Here is an 18,416-nt window from a genome sequence, read left to right as displayed (position 1 = left end):
AAAGGCTTACCTCTCCACACCAAGCCATCTCAGTTCCCAGTGAAAGAGTTTTTTCATCAGCAGGGGACATTGCAAATGTGCAAAGATCTCAGCTTATGCCAGAATACATAGATATGCTGATATTTCAAATCCAAGCACAGTCACAGTTTTAGTTTGTTTGTATTAAAGAGCCTTCTTTAATATGTATTGTTCATTTTTTATTTGAAATTCATTTTGAATTTGCCATTTAGCTGCACAGTTCAAGTTTTAGTTTATTTTTAGTTTATTTATATTAAAGAGTCTTCTTTAGTTTGTATTATTCATTTTTATTCGGGTTTTGTTTTAAAATTGTAATTTAGATATTGCAGAAATTATTTAATTTTGAAAAAAAAAAAAAAGTGCAGCATTCGAGGAAAAAAATGAAAGGGCTCTTGTTTACCTTAATTTTGTCTCAAATAATTTTGTTTAAATATTATGTATCGGATTAGTATAGTAAATCGAATCGCATTGTGAATCGTTACACCCTAATACTAATAATAATAAATGTTTCATAAATCAGCATATTATGTCTCTAAATCAGGGGTCACCAACCCTGTTCCTGGAGAGCTACCTTCCTGCAGATTTTAGTTGCAACCCTGACCAAACACACACCTGTTTGTGACCCCTGCTCTAAATGAAGAATCCCGAGACATTAAAATAATGCTGAAAATTCTGCTGTCATCACAGGAATTCATTAGGTTTTAAATGACACTCTCGGAAATAAAAGGTACAACATCTGTTACTGGTGTGGTACCTTTACAAAAGATAATTTCTTTTCCAAACAGGTCCTTAAAGGTACATATTAGTACTTAAAAAGTACAAATGTGTACCTAATAGTACCTAAAAGGTACAATAGTGAACCTTAAAGATACAAAAGGAAACCGTAAAGGTACAAAAGAGCTCCCTAAAGCTATAACTGTCCACTTGTATGGTACAAAACTGTACCTTTTAAAATGGTAGCAGTTCAGTGACTGATTTTGTACCTTTATTTCTGAGTGTGTATATAAAACCTGAAAATGGTAGAAAAAAACTGTAATGACATTTCACAAGAATACTGTTTTAATGATTTTTTTTAAATCCATAAAATGCTGTTTTGATAACCTTAATATTTTACAAACATTTAAAAAAAAAAAAGTACCTCGCCTTAAACGTTTGATCAGTATATTTAAATGTGTGCATATTAACACGTATGGTTTACCGTTTTTAGAAACAAAACAATGATGTAATCTTAACTCTGGATGAGACCAATAGCAAAACAATCAGCAAATCTGAACGCAAGCCAAAAATTAGAGTCATTTGTCTGTCTTTTGATAAGACACCTGAGAGAGTCATGAATATTTAACCACACCCACTATGTATCCAAGCCCCGCCCACTTCCCATGCCTTGTAAGCGCACCTTCTTCAACATGCACTCCAAATCATCATATCACCAGCAGCCTCCTGCTCCAGACCGTCTTAGGCTGCCAAATTTAAACATCCCCTATCCTGCTATTTATATCGCTCCAATCCACCACAGTCAAAGAAAAGAGCCAAGGACTATTGTTCTGCTTGCTGAGCTTTTGTTTCGTCTTGCCGTGCCTTCTTCTGCTCTATTATTTCCTCTGCCTTCCTCTAAACAGTTGATAGGAAATACATGACTGATCATTTTGGTTTCTGCTCAAGGCTCAAATCAATACAAGAAATTGAACTACACCTGTCCAGAGAAACGGTGGATACAGAATAGCAGGAAAGAGGAGGCGAGCATCTGTCAGAAGAAAACACTAACAAGACCGATCTGTGCTCATTCCACTGGTTTTGTCATCTTCAACAATTCATATTGCCTTTCTTTTCAACCAATCATTGCCTGTATATTCCCCACTACATCAGGGTGCTTAACCTTGTGCATTGCATGAACATCTTTTTTAAAAGGGTCAAGTCATGAGGAATGAGATATTTCCGGAATAGTTCAAAATACAACTGAACACTACAATCCATTCATTCATTCATTTTCCCTCAGCTTATTTCCTGTATTCATCAGGGGTCACCAAAGCGGAATGAACAGACAACTGTTTCAGCATATGTTCTACACAGCTGCTCATGTTATACCCTTACAGCTGCAACCCAGTATTGAGAAACACCCACACACACTCCTTCACTCACACACTTATACACTACTACCAATTTAGTTCATCCAATTCGCCTATATTGCATGTCTTTGGATTGTGGGGGAAACCAGAGCTCCCAAAAAAAACCTACACCAAAAAGAGGAGAACATGCAAACTCCACACAGAAACAGCAACAGACCCAGATGGGATTCGAACCAGTGACCTGCTTGCTGTGAGGCGACAGTGCTAACTACTAAGCCACTTTAAAACAAAAATGATAAATCATGGTGTAATAAATCAGTCAGTAGGTCAAACCCTAAGTGGAAAATGGACATGCATTCCAAAAACAACAATACAAGTAAATTTTTAGATTTTTAATAAATAAATTGCACTAAAAATTCTACAAATATCTTCTCACCTCAAGCATTTTTGACTACACTAAATTATGGTATACATTTTATTTTATTACAGGCAGTAAATTACATTTTAATTTTACTACTTGGCCATTTTGCTATACAACTGCTATATGAGCAACGAAAATCTAATTTGTTTCCTATTTGATTTACAGTGAGTTCATCTTTGCATCTAGTTTGATAGGATACATCTCCTTCGATATTTTAATCTTCAGACAAACTGCATTTTCGATCCACAACTATTCCAATGTAAGGAGTTGGAAAACTTAAACCTTAAACTTAAAACATCTTTGCAGGAAGTGTCTTATGATAAAATAACTGCATGCACTGAAATAGTATAGTAAATACGCCAATATTATGAAACTTTGTAATAATTCTCACTTGGTTAAGGTAGAAACCAAGAGCCTCTGTAGTATCTCTGGTTTTATTCCAGACTGATGTAGCTGGGAAAATAACCTCATCCCAGATCCTCACAGGAACATCGTTCTCATTAGACCTGTACAAACGATAGGACTTTATCCAGGCCAGTGAGACTGTACTGACGGGTGCACGATCAACATGGTCTGCTGATGTGATCAGAGTTCAAAAGGAAATACTATTGAAAACAATACCATGCGTTATTCTAAAATAAGTCAAAAATAACTTGTGGCAGGATCCATATCTCTTTGATTTGCATAAAGTTGACCCGGTCTTCAAACAGTTCTTTCTTGAATGAGTTTATGGTGTGCACTCTAACATGATCATACTTTGTTAAAAAAAATTGACATTACAAAAAAATAATAATAATAATTTTTAACATGTTTTACATGGCTGCTACCGTTCTCTAGGGTTCTATTCACCACGTTTTTGATTGACAAATTTACCGCGGCCCGGGAGTGGATGTACGTAAATTGCTAGCCGACCATCTACTGTTTTCTCAGAGGATCAGGAGCTGACAAAACATTGCTGCAACTCTAATACAAATATTATTTTTGGAGAAAATGAAAAAGCACTGCAGTGTTTTGGGTGTTCTATGTTTGTCTGATATAATTAGTCTACCAAAATGTGTATATTCCATACAAAGTATGAAGCTGATCGGTCAGTTCTTGTCACCTGACTTGTGGTGCCTCCGTCATTTGCATCTTCAAACAGTCGATCATTTTCTTGCACAGACATGCTGGATTTATCTGATTTGTTGACAAATGAGTTGCAGATTCATTCCTTGGCAGTTTGTGGGTACTTCACTGGGCCTTTTCCCTTCCCAAAGGATTTGCTAGCTTTGCTAATTTTGCTAGCTTGTGGGTTAAATTTTGGCACTCAAGTGACCGAGATGTAACCGAGATATCATTTTTCAAAATAAAAGATAGTTCAGATTCAGATAATAAATTAAACAGAAACAATTAATATCTTCTTGTGCGGCCAGTACCAATTGATCTACAGACCAGTACCGGTCCGCGTCCCGGGGGTTAGGGACCACTGGTCTAGAGTACAGTGAAGGAAACTTCAAATACAGGAGCAGAGCTTATTTTTTTATGGATAGTTCACCCACCATTGTAAATTTCCCCACCTTTCCTTTGTTAAACACAAAACAAGATAATGTGAAGAATGTTGGAAAAAAGCAACCACTGACATTCATGAATCAAACAAAAACACTATATACAGACTATAGCAGTCAATGGCTGCTTTTTTTCCAGCATACTTCAGTATATATTCCTTTATGTTCAACAGAAGAAAGAAACAACTTGGGAACGAGTAAATGTTGACAGAATTCCCATTTCTGAGTAAACTAACACTATAGGGCAATCTCGTTCCTGGAGGTCCGGTGCCCTGCAGGGTTTAGCTCCAACTTGCCTCAACACACTTGCCTGGGTGTTTCAAATATACCTAGTAAGACCTTGATTAGCTTTTTTAGGTGTGCTTGATTAGGGTTGGAGCTAAAATCTGCAGGACATCGAAAGTTTGGTGATCCTTGCTTTAGGGTTTGTGATGTCAGAAACCCAGAAGCTTATCGTAGTGGCCCTACCAGTCATTTGGTGTAGGCTATAAAAGTCGATTCTGTAAAAAAAATAGTGAACTTTGAGCCTTGTATCTATGTAAATGTCGTTTATACACAAACAGCAATGTTACACACTAACTAAAGTTAAAAAGTGAAAATCATAAATACAGACCCCTTTAACTCTGCTTCAATAAATCTTTATAATCAACTTTAATCCACTACCTAGACTTTCTTCTACAAAAGGCTTTACTTGTTAGACACAGGTTTTTGAGTGTTCTCTGTGATTTTCCATGAGTCAAGAAAGAACAGCTGGGATAAAATCAACAGGCCCAGACACGGATGCAAGAAATCAAAATAGGCCTGCTTTCTATGTCCTGAGAAATTATTATTATCATACCTGCAACTGCACCATCACCAAGATGAAGTAATGGTCTTGCACCCTGCATTAGCCATGTATATTGTGGAGATTGTGAGTTCAAAGGCTTTTTATTAGATAAGCTGGTCTCAGGTCAGTGCTTGAGGGAAATTCAAGGCCATCTGTAATATAAGACTAATGTTGCACCACAGCTGTTCAAGTAGTAGAGCGGCTTCCTGAGTCATTGGTAAAAAAAAGGCCTGGGGGACGTCAGGAGCTGCTAAGTGGAGTCTGAAACGAGAAAACGCCTACGATAATGCATGAAAAAATAGAAAGTCACACAACACGGAAGAAGCTCAAGAAGCACCTATAGTGTACAACACTCGCATCAGCAGACACTTTCTCTGCTTGATTTTATTTTGAGAAACAGCTGAAATGAGAAACCTGCTCATCCTACACAATATAAGTGCTTCCCACAAGGCTTTTGGTATTTTCGTTTACGACTGCTATGCTCTGGCTGCGCACTGTCATGTTGCCTGAGATTAGAGAATGCTTTGATGCTCACTGAATTCCTTGTGTGTTGTAAAATTACACAATAAAGGTCCAAAAATATATTCAGGGTGCGCTCACATCTAGGCTATTCGAACCATGCCCGGGTGTGTTTTCTGGTTCACTTGACAAGTGTGAGTGCTCCGAATCGGGCCCAGGTGCAGTTCAGTTGGCTAGCTGTAGCCTAAACCGCGGTTTGGTGAGCTTTGACATGGTACGCTTTTAGTGCGAAGCTGAAGACGTGATGTCTCTTTTAAGGGACTGGTTCAGATGGATTCATAAATCTCTCTTACTTTCCAATGAACATGAACATGTCATAGTTTATTAATGATACAACCCTCCCTCCCCCCGTATATGTCTGCTGCCACCTTCAGCAAACCTCCTAATACGTGTAGCTCAAAGACTTTCATGAAAATTGATGAGCGCCAAAAGTGGTGGATCTGTTCTGCAAAATATTTGACTGTGTTACTGCATCCCAAACAACTAAAAATAATACAAAACGATATAACTAAAGCAAGCTCCACTGTGCTGAGCGAGAGTGTTTCTCTTTCGGTTAAACTGAACAGTGATGACGCAAGCGTGCTGCGGCTTGGAAGGTAAAATGCAATGTGAGTGCAGGTTGTCAGGGGAGAAGGGAGAGGGGACAAGCGTGCTTTGGCACGGTTCAAGGCAGCTGTACCTAAAAGTGCGAGTATGCCTTATAAAATGAATAATTGCTTGGTTAGGGTCAGTGAAGTGTCTTTTAACAGTGACATTCATATTTAACTGACATGAATCAGTCCTAATGTAACTAAAGCTACACCAGCATTCTACCACAACTCTGCTGCCTGCCTGATATGATGAATCTGTTCCAAAATTTTTAAATATTGTTATTGTTTTTTGTGTGTGTGTTCAAATATGTAAAGTGGCTTTGACAAGATCTACATTGAAAAAGAGCTATTAGTATGCTACATATTATGAAACCCGTTTATAGATTTGTGTGAGGTTAAAATAAAAACGTAAATAAATAAACCTTACGGCCCATTTCCACTAAGTTTTACGAAACGGTATGGTTCGGAATGCTTTTTTGGCCGTTTCCACGGTCAAAGCGTACCAAGTGCAACAAAAGAATACCAAAAGGCGGAGCAAGACACGCAGCTGAACGCTATTGGTTTACAGAGATACGCCACTGGCTCGTCCACAAGCCAGGAGAAAGGAAACAAAGGAAGAGCCATTTTTAAAAACACAGCCGAGACATTACATCGTGATGATACATACATATAATACTGAGCCATGGTGGACCTGAGCTTAAAGAAACCTTGTTGTCGTCTTAATGAACAGCCACAAAGCCAAGATAAGCAAAATCTACCCTGTGCCCCGTAGCTCTTTACAAGGCCTTCTAAAGCACGAGTGGTTTCATTTTCTCAAGAGTGAAAGACTCTCACTTTCAGAAAAGGCCAAACACGAGAGAGAATTCTAAAAAAAACTAGCAAATTATTTTTTAAGCAACCTAAGACATGAACAAACTGCCATGTTTAACTATTATCATCACCTTTTGGACTATTATGAACTCGGAATGACGAAATTACTTTCTAACAAGAGGTAACGTGCTGGTGAAGATTGAAGACACAGATGATAGGTTTGCACTGACTGTGGGCTATGTTGTGTGTTGTTTTTGAATCCAAATAAGGACTAAATGTATGCTGTGTGTAGTTTTACTGCAATTGGTAACATATCGGAGAGTGATAGGGTCTGTATGTGTTCGTATATGTTGTATTTATTTATTTATTTTATATAATTGCAGACGTTACAGAAAGCTTTTTCACCCAATCATTGATCTGCAGTTATAATCAAATCATGTTCATAGAAAGGTTAGTAATGAACATTTATACAAATTTATTTGCTCTGTATTTATGTGTATAAAGCATCTGTTTTGTGAGAAGTGCTTCTTAGATCATATGTAAACAACCAGTACAGCTTTACTTTGGCATTTCCTCAAGCGAGAATGATGTTGACTGAAACTTTCTGTCATACACCACACCCACCATTGGATACCCCTTAAGCAGTGGAAACGCACGCCTGATTTAGGTGACCCGTACCATACCACTCAGTGGAAACGGGCCATTAGGTTATATTAATAGACCTAATACTAAATAAGGGTTTCCTACAAGGCGACTGTAAGGGATTTACAATTAAATCATAAATATGTAAAAGAGATAAACTGTAATACACAATTAATTAAAACTGAATTGAAACTGGTGTCAAATTGTAAAATGTTATGACCTAGTCTCATATGCTGCTGTGTCAAATCGAAGCAATGTACTGTGTTCTTTTACACTTAAGCTTCATAATCAAGTGTTTTTAGTATCTTAGAGAAGCTCAGATTCCAGTAAATTATGGTTCGTGTGAACTCAATATGTGCTTTTTGCTTGTGCATTTGTCATGCAAGCAATAATCTGTACAATTTCCAAACTTTTTGTGGATTGATTCAGTTTATTTAGAAGAAGCATCTAAAGAAAGTCTTTTGATTTTTTTTAAATAATAAACTAAACTAAAACAAAACTAAATAAAAATTTAATATAATAAAATACACTGATTTATTATATAAATATTAACTTAAGACCCCTGGAATAATATATTTAGCCAAATCTGTCTGACATTTTTACAAAAAAAAAAAAAAAAAAAATGGCTAAATTCGGAATCCCAAGGCTACAGCCATGTGAGCTGCTAGACCAACACAAGCGTCTCTAATAGAAGGTATTGGCTAGGTGCAAGTAGAGCAAGTTTTCAGAACACAACGGTGGACAAAAATCACAACAGGGGAGCTGTTAATATCTTCAGAGAACTCATGGGACCGATTACTGCAGGCATGATCTCTATCAAAACAACATGCACTAGCCACGAGGACCCGAACATAAGCTGGTCGAGAACAAAACAAACATAACTGCAGCCTAATGGGGCTTCAAACCAGGGTTTGAATGTTATACAAGAAATCACAACCATTTAATAACAGTGCAAGTGAACCGATTAAAATGAGAGCGAGGTATCAATTGTTCAAAACACATAATTGAACATGTTGAAAAAAACATGTTGCTATCCGCTCTGTGATCTGGATGGCCACTATTAAACTGCATTCATATTTAAACATGCATAAATTTGAGAGAGCTTATTATCACTGTTGTCCTGATTGTGACCCCATCACCTTAGTCTTTATGTAAGAGACAGAACAAACGCAGCACCATCCACTCAAACAGTTCTAACAGAGATCACTTTGGTTCACTGAACTGCCTACAGGCCAGTGTGATCAGACAACAGTACTCAAATATGCAAAGCACTGACAACACTATCCTCATTCCAACAATCGCAGTGCTAGTACAATAAACGTTGCTGCATTACTTGAAATCGTTTTAAACTGCTTATGTCTTGATAATGGCTTCACTATAAAAACAGCAAATGTTCAGACAAAACAAAAACAACTCCTGCAAAAAACAGCCTGAGGTAAAGAAGAAACTTAATTTTCAGAACATTAACCTCTTCACACTGCAAAGACACCATGAGACAGTGGCTGTATCAGGTGGTGCACTGATATCTGATGCTGAATGATTACCAAATTCATCTCACATGGTATTTACATAGTACTCGGAGGTATTTTAAAGATCACAAAGGCACACAGTGATGAATAAATCAAAAGAAAGACTGTGCACCTAACTACTGTTTGAGTTTCTTCCTTCTGTTGAACACAAAAGGATGATAATTTAGGAACAAAATAAATAAATAAATAAATAAATAAATAAATAAATAAAATAATTAAAACAAATAATTGATTAAATAAATAAACATAAAATAAATGAATAAAACAAATGAATAAAAATAAAGAATTAATTAAATAAATATAGAATAAATAAATAAATAAAAATAAATAAATAAAACATAAATAAAAATAAACAAAAAATTAAATAATAAATAAATAAACAAAAAACAAATAAATAAAAATAAATGAAATAAATAAAAAAAATTTTTTAAAAATAAACAAAATTACATTAAATAAATAAACAAAATTAACTTAATTAATTAATTATAAAGGTTTGGACTAAGGGATGGAAGAATTTTCATTTTTGTGTGAACTATGAATGAATTACAATTTGAGGAAAAAGAAAGTAATTTTACTGAAAATCTTTTTGAAAATTTAATAAATTGTGTCAATTTCTTTTACAAAACATGAGACCCTTTCCATATTGTGAATAATATACTCCACCAACCTTGAATCCCAACATCCTCTCGATAAACTCCCATTTTGTTTATTGATTTATTTAATTTAATTAATTATTTTTTCTTACTTTCTTTATGTCCACTAGTTACGTCGCAGGATTATATGATTTATTAAAGATTAAAACTCATCTTTATTTCGATACCAATTTTACCGTGTAGATTCTGTCATAGCAGCTTAACACAGAAGTTCTAGTGAATTGATCTATAGAACTGTTCCACTAAATTAAAAGATGAAGATATTATTAAATATGACATGCTATTTTAGGTTTGATTGTACTTGAATACTGTTAGACTACTCAGAAAACCATAAATCCCTGTTTATTTATTTTTGCTTGTAATTTATTATAATTTATGCAGATGCACAGCATTGAAAAAGACTTGATCATCTCAGTCTATCTAAATTAATGAATTCTTTCCAAATAAAGCTATTCAATTAATCTGGTGAAATTATATTCATCTTGCAATATAAAATCACAGCAAAACGAAATACGGGAATGTCATGTTTTGCCATTATCGTGCAGCCCTAATTTGAACACAATAGTGTCTATAACATTAATATCAGTATATATGTATAAATCAGCCAAAATCATTTTTTCATTACAGTCAAAAGACGATCAGTATCAACTAGGTCTGATTACGACAACCCGTGCATTCCCTTCTTCCTCACAATAACATGCCACACAAGCCTACACTTAGTGGTCAAAGGAAACCTTCCAACTACTTAGAATATATACTGAAGAATGTCCTTGGGGCGAAGCGAGGGCCGTCTTGACACAGCAAGAAAGGAATGTGGACAGTCCTCGGCAACAGAATGGAAACCTGACGGAGGCAGAACTACAGCTGATGTCCCACAACGTGCATTTCCCCTTATCAAACACATGCAGCAGCCTTCACAAACAGCAGGTGCTGACCAGCGCAGGAAAGCTGAAGTCAGCTGAGTGTGCATGAGTGTAGTGTGTGTCAAAGACAACTTTCTCTAATCCATCAAGTCGCTGCCATCTTTAAAGCCAGTGTGTGGTCTGTATAACTTAAAAGTATTGGTAAAGAGGCAAGAAGTGGAAGCAAGAGTCTATTTTTAAATTCACTAAATAAATAACACTTCTGTTGCTCAAGCAGAAAGTTTTGGTTAGACAGTGTGAAGAAGCTCAGACAATTATAATAGGTAATAGTCAATTAGATATGCTATTAAAATGTGTCTTCATGCATGCTTTCACTCAAAAGTCATGAAGCGAACATGGACTGAAACTAGTCTTTCATAACATTAAAGGCCAAACAGCGATATTCTGAATACTGTACATCTCAATGCAGGGTAGTGTGTAGAATTGAATTGTTGTCTTTTAAATTCATAATGGGATGCAGATTTTTTAGAATAGATATAAATTGAAGTCAATGTAAAAAAAAAAAACAGATTAACAGAAGTTATAAAACTATGAATAAAGCCTGATGCAGGGCTCGAAATAAACCTTTTTACTTGATAACACGTGTGCTCCCAACTTTAAAATTTAGGAGTATCAGAAAAAAAAAATTAGGAGCACCCACAAACTGCAAATTGTATATTAACTAATATACCGCAGTCGAGCTTCTTTGGCAATGATGTACACAGTGTTAAGATTTTACATTCAGCAGCAATTTGCGTTGAACTCGCAGTAAATGCAAAGCATGGAGATTCAGGCCATTAAACTGCTGATCTACTCTGAGACTTTCAGCACACTACCCAAAAAACATACTCTGGACTTTCAGATCAACATTCACAACATGATTGATATCATCGGCGCCATTATTTGTAACTTTAGGTGAGCTTGCAAACCTATGTAGCCTGCTTTTCATTGCGTCTTACCCAGACTTCAGCCGTTTACATATCCCACATTTATAAGAAGCTCCCTGCCTTCTCACAACAGAAAGCATTGAGTGATTGACAGCTAATATAAACCAATATAAGTTAGGAAAGAACGATTCCACAAATTAAAAAAATTTCTAAATTTAAAACAGGTTGCACTACAACCATTATATGCGGTGGCACAAATGCTTCCTAATATATTTTATAGTCGCATAGATTAAATTTTGGGTGCATATGTGACCAAAATTGTCACAATTGCGAGCCCCTTACCCCTACCCCTCATTTTGCGCATTCACGTCAAGGGGTAGGGGTGTCCCAATTCTTTTTAGCTTGATGGCGTAGGGTTAAAAGGAAGGCGTGAATAGCCCTTCAAATGAAGATTTTTCAGGACCACACTTGAAACCAAAGGGTAAGAAATTTCCTAGAATACACCAGCCACAAGGGCAGATAGATACACTCGGAAGTAAGGAGATCCACAAATTAGTGTTTTTTGTCATTATTATGAATTTTTACAACAAAAAAGCACGTTTTAATATATTCATAACCGCGTTCGTGTTTTAAAAAAAAATTACGCTTAAATAAAAACCGCTAAATTTTGCGATCTAAAATCCATATTCATAACTCCTGTATAGCAGTCCTACAACATTCTGACACACAGTGACACTCGGTCACCCTGTCAGAAAAGTCTAGTGGCTGGGAATGAGCTTTTTACAGTGTCTAATGTTAATGTTGTTTTTGGTGTGTTTACATAGATGAATATGTCCACTGTGTTAAATGCACAGTATTACGATCTTATTGTCACACTAGAGGATAAAATGATATATGCCTAAAGTGATTTCCTGAAGATAAATACCAATAAATAGCACAACTGGAATCAGAGATCTCAATGACATATGATGATGTGTGCAGGTGCTGTAGTGCAGTCCCAATTCTTAGGGGTAAATTTTGAGGCTCTTCCCCTTCACCCTCGGTTTTAAGGCCCATGGGGAAGGGGTAGGGGTACAAAAATAGAATTAGGATTGGGCCTAAAACTATGGTTCACAAGAAATGAATACTTTTTTTAGCAATATACTAACAAAAAGTGATGGTGAAGAAATGTTTCAAAGATTTAGATTTCAAACAGTGTTCCATATTGAAAATGAGCTTCCTATTGATAGAAGTCCTGCAAAAAACTGAGTGTTTTCACAAACCTATTAAACAGCAGACTTGGTTTTACCATTGATGATATTAAAATAATTGTCGGTCTAAATATCTTTATAACTGTTACTTTCACTTCAGTTCAGTCCAACAATGAACACAATATTGGACACAATGATATCAAATACATCAAATACATCAAAATTGACCAAAATATTATAAATATTACTTAATGTAATCATTCGTTCATTTTCCTTTGACTTAGTCCCTTTATTAAGCTGGGGTCACCACAGTGGAATGAACCGCCAACTTATCCAGCATATGTTTTACGCAGCAGATGTCCTTCCAGCCGCAATCCAGTACTGGGAAAAATCCATACAATCTTGCATTCACACACATATACTACAGACAATCTAGTTTATTCAATTCACCTGTAATGCATGTCTTTGGACTGTAGGAGAAACCGGAGCACCCAGGGAAAACACATGCAAACTCCAAACAGAAATGCCCACACAGAAATGCCTGACCCAGCCAGGGCTTGAACCAGCGACCTTCTTGCTGTGAGGCGACAGTGCTAGCAACTGTGTCGCCCTTAATGTAATCACCCATCCCTAATATCAAAACTAGAAAACAACACCATATTAGACTCACATTTCCGGCCAAATGAAAAAATGCATAAATGAATGCATGAAAGCACAAATGAATGAACGAATGAAGAAATTAATGTACAAAAGCCTGAATGAAAGAAAAGCACAGATGAACAAATAACAATCTAAAACAATGCATTGACCCAAATGAACAGGCAGGTGATTTTTTCCCCATATATCCTCTATGATAGCAGCTACACAAAAAGAGAGAATTACGAGCAACTAAAACACAGTTGTGTTGGAGACTATGGTTGCGTCACTATGTGGCGGTTGGTGTGTTTTGGTCATTCAGCTGAATTAACGGCTCTCGACACGTTCACATCAGCATCTCTGCCACCTCCTGTTTATCTCACTGCTCAAGCAAGACTGACAGAGAGATGTCTGCAAGAAAAACAAAGACATGCGCTATCCTAAGAGATCTGATCCGATCAAACGTATGAATGGCTGAACTCTCTATATGGGTGTGAAGTTCAGCTCTATTTCCTTCATAAGCATGGATGAGCAGATAATACACTGGCTGTCTCATTGTGATGTGGGTTGTTTGTGATACACAGTGGATCCTCCTAACTACAATCATCTTTAATAATGAGAAAGTGCCAAACATAGCCCCAAAATGTAAACAAAAGAAAATATACAAAGTAAAGCATATTTTACAATATAAACTTCTATGCATATTCACACAATAGTCCTCACAGTTTATTTTAACTTTTAAAAAAGGGAAATTTAACAACCTGGCTTTAAAGGCAGTCCAAACCATTGAACTTTAAACTATTTTCACAAATGTACATGCACACAAGAATTAAACACAAAAAGAACAAGTAAAAGAATAGTACAAATAAAAAAACAATAAGTAGCTTTAAACTAGGGCTGCACGATTCTGGCTAAAATGAGAATCATTTTTTTTTTTATTGCTTAAAATAAAAATAATTTTTTTCACGATTCTGTAGATGTAAAATAAAGGTTAATACGAGTAGGCTATTATTGTTATTATCCAAACATATAGTAAAATAACAAGTATAAGATTAAAGCTGCAAGATGCGATGAAAGGGATCTCGCACCCAGGAGAGGTATATCAGGGTTCAACGCTATGGATTTTTTCTACTGGTCCGATCGGGCCAGTGGTTCAGATTTTTACTTGCCCTGGCAAAATTTTCACAGGCCCCACCAAAAAAAAGGGAAGTTAATAGCTATTTTTTGCCACATTTTAAATAATGTGTCAAAAATAAAGTCTGTGAATCTAGAATTTCAATACTTAAAATACATTTTAAATAAAAGTGTTATGCAAACAAAAAGAGCAGTACAGAAAATGTTAACAAAAGTTGGCTGACTTGTCAAACTGGCGGCAAACTGCAAAACATCACTTCATTTTTATTTTGTCATGTTAGTCACACGTAAATGTCTACTTCCAAGACGTTAGAAACAGACATTTTCTTTTAGCCTTATAATTTGATGTTGCCGCCATGTTGCTGTTTCTTCGCTGTACTGGTTTTTACCAGGTTACAGAAAAAAATATCATGGTCAATCAGATAAGAGGAACCGGAAAGCAATATGGTGTTTACGACATCATAGAAAAGGTAGTGTTTAAAAACTTAAAAGCACAAACTTAAAATGCACGTAATTTACATAGTCGCAGACAAATTAAATGTTAGTGACAAGGCAGCACTGTCCCAATCGGGCAAGTAATGATCCGGTCTACTGTCCCAAGTGTGTCTCAAGCTGGCCCTGGGCCACCAGGCAGTCCTTATTGTTGAGCCTTGCGTATTAGACGTTATTGTCAGGCATGTCGGACATCTCATGTGGTCTGTGGCTCCTGCTCAACTATAACTCAGACTCAACAAGGCACACGATATCGATGCGGCAATAATAAATTGTCCAGGCCTAATATGAAATGAAACCATCTGACTTCAAGTTTAAAAAAGATTCTGTTCATGTTTGAAACTACACGAGTAAATAATGTCGGCATGTGCATTCTCAGCGGACTATCCCTTTAAAACAATTTTTCATAGTTCAACATAGACAGCCTATTGTTTTTCTGTGACGTACAACACCGAAACATTTACAGAATTTGATTGTGTGCTTAGCACAGACTCCATTTAACTGTTTGAAGTCCAACAACAAAATAAAGTTAAAAGTTTACCTGTTTTTTCATGAATGAATTGAAGGAAATGCTACCTGTACAGACACATGAATGCTTTATAGCTCTGTTTAACAAGAAGGCCTTGATGTTTCAATTCAAGTTTCAGGTTTTGAAAGCAAACCATTGAAGGACTGCAACAAGTAGGTTTTATGTGGCTGTTCAGCTCCAACAGACTTCATTAGTTGCCCTTCATAAAGAGAAGCATTGATGGAGCACAATGGCAGAAAAGAGACACAGAGTCACACAGAGTGGAGAGACACAATAAGAGAAAGACATTAACCTTCAATAAACTGATAAAATGAGCTGGTGTATTCTCAGTGCTGAGTTGCGGCTAGAAAGTTATCTGCCACATGAAAAACATATTCCAGAGTAATTGGCAGTTCATTCTGCTGTGGCAACCCCTGATAGATCAGGGAATAAGCCAAAGGAAATAGAGTACTCTGATAGAATTTCAAAAGGTATAAAATCTTAGGTCAAGATATAATAATATTAATGAAACTTTTGCTCAAATAAACAAAGAAAAAGACACAGGAAGAATCTGATGAATGATTCCAATTCTGCAGAACTTAGAAGAGATTTTTGTGTGCACCAATTCTGTATGGGCCTCCCAATAGTTTAGCACTTTGATTTAAATCAAGCTGGGGACTTCTAGGCCCCATTCAAACCTTGTATTAAGATCTGATTTCATCCGATCAGCTGGGCAACTAATATATATATATATATATATATATATATATATACATACATACATATACATATATATATACATATACATACATATACATATGTGTGTGTGTGTGTGTGTGTGTGTGTGTGTGTTTATATATGTAAAAAGGGTCTACTTCACTTAGAGCTTGTCTACTTTCAACCATTCGCAAAGTTAACTCAGGGTGCTTTCACACCTGTGAATCGATTCAGTTGTTCCGAAACAGAGATTAAAATTGTTACATTGTTGCTCTTTGCTCTTGGAGCGGTTCGCTTTCACACTGCAAAGTTTCTAATCGGACCAAAAGAGCTAAAACAAGTCACGTGCGGGGGAACTCTCCTTACATTGGTCAGAGTGCCAGGGTTTATTTTGCAGCGTCCCGCTCAGCTGTCAGGAGAGGTGGTGGTTTGGTGGTGATTGACAGGGTGCGCGCGCGTGACGTGTCTGAGGAGAGACATGGTGGGGAGGGGTGAGAAGGGTGCGTGACGATGCCTACCTATTTGAGGACTGGGAGAGAGACGCGAGATTACCGGAAGATTATAACTCGTTTGCGGGCATCCGGAGACTCGCGAAACTTCCCGCCCTACTCATAATTCTCTCTTTATATGGCCGTAAGCCTATTACATATCCATAAAACACTGTGATATAACCACGCTCGGATCGGATCACTTTCTCACTGCAATCGAACCGCTCCAGGGTTCGTTTCAATCGAGCCGAGACCACCTCATTCAAGCGATCTCGGAGCGATTACTTTGGCGCGGAACAGAGTGCGATTGCCCTGTTCACATATGTCAATCGAACCGCGCTAACTGGGCAAACGAGATACGTTCCTAAACAAAAGTGTAGGTGTGAAAGCACCCTCATGTACTCAAATGGGTTCATACAGCCAGAAAAGAAGAACTACTTTCTGCCTGATGACCCAACATGTGTTGATAGAAAACACACCAAAACAAAGTATTCATATTCAGGGCTCGCAAAACTGCTAGCCTATTGTCACAGGGCTATTACGTTTTCCTGTTGGGCTACAAAAAATTAATTCCAAACTGTCCATCGAATTATAATAATGAGAGAAAAAAATATACCCTATTCCAATGCTTTTGCATTCTCTCACAAATTATGTTGTATACCATTTTCATGCATCAAAGAGCCATATCGATATGCGTTTGAGTTAACTGGTATTGTCAAGAGAACCGGTACTTTGGTACCAAGTATGGATTCTCAATTCGGTTAATTTTGCTTACCGACAACCGCCGCTCGTTAACCAAATATTAACGCATAACTAGTCAAATTAATATTAAATTATTATTTAATTAGAAAAAATTGTTTTTTTTAACATGAGAACAATAGCATACAGAACAACAACACTTCTTCAAGCACCTGCAGCTTTTCCAACAGCATGAAAAAACAGAATAAACTAAAAAAAAAAAAGTATAAAATCAGGTAAACCTGTCCTAGATATTTTTTACTTAAATGAAAAGACTAAATGAAGCCTTTTAAAGAACTGGCATAGGCTGTCTGTCCAATTATATATATATATATATATATATATATATATATATATATATATATATATATATATATATATATATATATATATATATTATTATTTATTTTTTTATTTTTTTCCGTAAAATAAAAATAGCAGAAAAATCACTCTATGGAAAATATGTATTCAATCAATGCAAACCCCGCCTCTGCTTTCATTTGATTGAAGAATAAAAAAAAGACATGACTGACGCAACACACTTTTTCCGCTTAGAATTTATTTTTTCCAACTGTGAGCATGCAATGGCAAAAATGCGTGGTGCGCAGGGCTCCGCAAAATGCTTGCAGTCATTAGTAAACCATTCAAAAGACGCCCCTTTGAATGCAAAAAGCATATTCACTGTGATTAGCTTTTATGCAGTCAAACTTTTTAAAAATATATATTTTTTTATCATTTAAATGATGTCATTAATCAGTTAAAAATGCAACCTTTCGGTCAACGGTAAATCGGTTATTATGAGCATCCCTAATACCAAATTAATAAAAAAAACAAAAGCACAATAAAAACAGGCCTACTAGTTTATTTGTTTTTTGTTATCTCCAACTATATTGTTTTATACAGAGGATGTCCTTCCAGGTGCAACCCAGTCAATTAAATAATAAATAAATAAAATTTGGTTATTTTCTAAAATATGTGTAGCCTAAGATGAATGCCATTGTAGCTTTTTTAGTAAATGTATGTTTTTATTTTTGTCTTTTCTTTTCATTGCTCAATTAGGCACTATGAACTGGTTATTCACCAATGAGAGGTAAATGATATTGAAC

The 18,416-nt window shown here is 36.2% G+C and overlaps 1 protein-coding gene and 1 long non-coding RNA gene across 52 annotated transcripts in view; both read right to left on the bottom strand.

Annotated features, from left to right (window-relative positions):
* The window catches only part of clasp1a (cytoplasmic linker associated protein 1a), a 127,975-nt gene that overhangs the window by 92,042 nt on the left and 17,517 nt on the right, over positions 1-18,416 (bottom strand). The window lies entirely within an intron of this gene.
* Positions 303-4,120, bottom strand: LOC147835368 (uncharacterized). The gene is made up of 2 exons (XR_015500158.1): positions 670-4,120; positions 303-571 (listed from the first exon to the last, which is right to left on the bottom strand). It is a non-coding gene; the product is annotated as an uncharacterized LOC147835368 (long non-coding RNA).

Source organism: Danio rerio, chromosome 9 (assembly GCF_052040795.2).
Source record: "Danio rerio strain M-AB ecotype USA chromosome 9, GRCz13ab, whole genome shotgun sequence".
Classification (NCBI taxonomy): Eukaryota; Metazoa; Chordata; class Actinopteri; order Cypriniformes; family Danionidae; genus Danio; species Danio rerio.
The sequence above is the reverse complement of the archived record's forward strand: the minus strand, read 5'-3'. Positions and strand labels throughout refer to the sequence as shown.